The following is a 3668-nucleotide window of genomic DNA, read 5'->3' as shown; positions in this document are numbered from 1 at the left end:
ATTACACCAACAATCTCCCCCTTTTTGATGTTTAGCAAGACCTTTAAGTTAGGTTAATCTCATAGCCTCAACTTTTTTTTCATGCCAATGCATGAATGAGGATTTTCTTCATTCTCTCTCTTTCCTAGAGAGCATTCTCCCCCAAACTTTCCTAGAGGGACAATGAAGGCCTAACTTAAACCTTACATTCTCCCCTTATTGGCACACATCAGAAACTCTCCCCCTGAAGAGTTATCCTAATGTTGTTCACAATCTCACTCGTTGTTCACAATACCACAATGAAGGTCTTATACTTTTCATTGTCTTCAATGCTTACCCTTGAGCATTAACCAACTTCACACTTATAATGAAGGTTTCATACCCTTCATTATTTTCAATGCTCATCCTTGAGCATACTCCTTTACTATAATGAAGATATCCAATCTTCCAATGTTCCCCAATAATCGACCTTGAGCATGTTTCCAAAAGAAGGATTTACCACTTTCAATGGTTTTGAAAAAATATTTCCATGTTTTTAAATAGTAGCTCCTCCTAAAAACATGCTTCAAACTTCTGTCATTGCACCAATAATAACTTGGAATCCCTAAATCTTTAGGAAGCCCAAAATTAGAAGTTTTGAGATTCAAAAATCTAATATTGAAACTAAACTTCAACATAAACTTCAACTTAGTCTTTCTTAACCAATCCATCTTTGTTTTCATTATGAAAACTCCCCCTAAATGTATACAAATGTGTTTCAAGAGGTTAGGAATGATTACCTAGACTAAAAATGATTTAAAGTGTCGAAATCAGACATTTGCAGTCGAAAACAATCTTCTCAATCGATTGAAGTTGGGACTCAATCGATTGAAACCATTCAATCGATCCATTGATCGATTCCGCGAGTTTCCGTTCATGGAAAAAATGCTTGAATCGATCGACTGATCGATCCAACATAGTTGAATCGATCGACTAATCGATTTCGCGATGCTCTATTCGCGAGAAAGTCCCTTCTCAATCGATCGCCTGATCAATTGAGATACTCCAATCGATCAGGTGATCGATTGGAGTTCTAATTTCCTGAAAGTGAATTTCAGCGAAATTCATAAATACTCCAAAAATTCTATAAAATTCTAAAAACTATGAAAACTCTTGTAGACATTATTTAGGGTATATACTATCAAGGAAAACTCCGCCCATGATGACCGGTCATGGTCGGTCCCAAGCCCGGATAAAGGAGGAGGGTTGCGTTTAGGTTGCCAGCCAGCGTCAAACTTGTTGGTGCAACCTTAGGTCAAGGTTGACCTGGTTGACCCGACTCGAGGTGACTTGACTCGAGTTGTATTTTGATGTTTGACTTGGGAAGATTGTCGGTACAACCTTAGGTCAAGGTTGACCTAGTTGAGTTGCATGTTGATGTTTGACGAGAAGAGAAGTTCTATTCTTGATATGGGACAAGAATAGATGTTTGGGAGATTATTGGTGCAACCGTAGGTCAAGGTTGACCTGGTTGACCTGATTCGGGAAAGAGTCCAAGTATGGAGACTTGGCAACGGAAAAGTCCAAGTGTGGAGACTTGGCACTGGAAAAGTCCAAGCAGGGAGCTTGGCACGCAAAAAGTCCAAGTATGGAGACTTGGCACGGGAAAAGTCCAAGTATGGAGACTTGGCACGGAGAAGTCCAAGCAGGGAGCTTGGCACGAGGGAAAGTCCTAACTGGGATGTTAGGCAGCTGGAAAGTCCTGGTGAGTGAAGCCAGGCAGTGGGAAAGTCCTAACTGGGATGTTAGGCAGTTGGAAAGTCCTGGTGAGTGAAGCCAGGCAGTGGGAAAGGCCTAACTGGGAGGTTATGCGTTGAAAGTCCCGTGAGTGAAGCTGGGATGGGAAAATCCTAACTGGATGTTAGGCAGGTGAAAGTCCCGTGAGTGAAGCCTGGGAAAGTCCTAACTGGATGTTAGGCGTGGAAAGTCCTGAGTGAAGCCAGGCAATGGGAAAGTCCTAACTGCGATGTTAGGCAGTTGGAAAGTCCGAGAGTTGACTGGGAAAGTCCTAACGGGATGTTAGGCGGTTGGAAAGTCTGGTGAGTGAAGCGAGAGGAGAAAGTCCTAAGCGGGATGTTAGGCGGTGTGGAAATCCTGGTGAGGCAGTTGGAAAGTCCCGTGAGTGAAGCCGCAAGGAAAAATCCAGATAGATCAAGGATGATCGGACATCCGGTGTTGAGGAAAGTCCAAGTAGGTCAAAGGGATTGACCGGACACTTGGCGAGATTCTAGCAGTCAAGGGAATGACCAAATGCTAGGGATGAAGTACCAACAGGTCAAGGTTGACCGGATATTGGTTTGGAAGGTTTGGGACTTAGTTTGGGCAAAAAGCTCGATCGGTCTGCATCGATCCAGGATACGTTAGGTATCCGATCGGCCCGTGACCGATCGATAACAAATGTAATGGGCTTACCGACGGTGGGGACCGATCAAGATGAGCCCGATCGGTCCCGGACCGATCAGACGCTGGATCGGTCCGGGACCGATCCAGGGAAGATCTGATCCGATCATCACAGGGCCTGATCGGTCCCCGCGATCGATCAGGCAAGCCCCAGACCGATCGGGCTGTCCAGGTTCTAGCCGTTGCGTAGCAACGACTAGTTTCTGCTGTGTCTTCTTCGCAGGTATAAAGGGGTCGAGGGCTGCTGCTGCGATGAAGACTTCTTCTTCCTTCTTTCTTCTCTTCTGCTGAAGATTTGTGGGCTGCGATAAGAGCTCTGTTGAGTTCCTCCCGAAAGCTTCGCGTGAGCTTCCCCGACTGGAACAGCTGCTGCTGTTAGGGTTTTTGAAGCTGCTGCTTCATCCGGACTCCAGTCGACGAGAAAGCAAGATTGGTAGAGTGCTTGTGTATTCTTATTGTATTTCTTGCTTATTCTTTGTACTTGTACTCCTGTTTGCTGTTGCAAACAAGTGTGGCGAGGTTTCTCCACCCAGAAGGAGTTTTTATTAGCCGATTTTCCGGGGACTCATCCACCGACGGATTGATTGGGTTCGTCCACCTTACGGACACGCCGAGGAGTAGGAGCATCATCTCCGAACCTCGTACATCGCTGTGTTAAGGTTTGATATTCTTCCTTTCGTTTCTAGTTTATTTTTCCGCTGCGCTAACGAATTGTAGGAAGAAACGAGTGATTTGGGGCGGCTATTCACACCCCCCCCTCTCTAGCCGAGTACGAACGATCCTAACAAGTGGTATCAGAGCGAGGCCGCTCTTCGACGGATCAACACCCAGGGGAGCACGGGCTAGAGATGGATCTCTATGGAGAAGATGTCACGATTCAACCCTTCTACGAGTCTCACGACAACTTCACATATTGGAAGGTAAGGATGATGTATTTTCTTAGAACTAATATGTTACATTGGTTTTGTGTACAAGAAGGGTTTTCCCCTCCGATGGATGAGGAAGGAAAACCTATCAAGAAGAAGGAGTGGACGAAAGAGCAAATCCGACAATCCGAAATCAATGATGAGGTAACAAAAATTATTGAATTTGCTTTGCCTAATAATGTTTTGTGCAAGATAGATAGGTACAACAACGCCAAGGAATTGTGGAACAATTTGGCAAAATTCCATGAAAAGGAGCCTAGTGAGCCAAGTAGCTCACATCATGGAGGAAGCGAATTGGAAGTTGAGGGCTACTCAACATCCAAG

This window comes from Zingiber officinale, chromosome 8B (genome assembly GCF_018446385.1).
Source record: "Zingiber officinale cultivar Zhangliang chromosome 8B, Zo_v1.1, whole genome shotgun sequence".
Lineage (NCBI taxonomy): Eukaryota > Viridiplantae > Streptophyta > Magnoliopsida > Zingiberales > Zingiberaceae > Zingiber > Zingiber officinale.
This window is presented reverse-complemented; position numbering follows the sequence as displayed.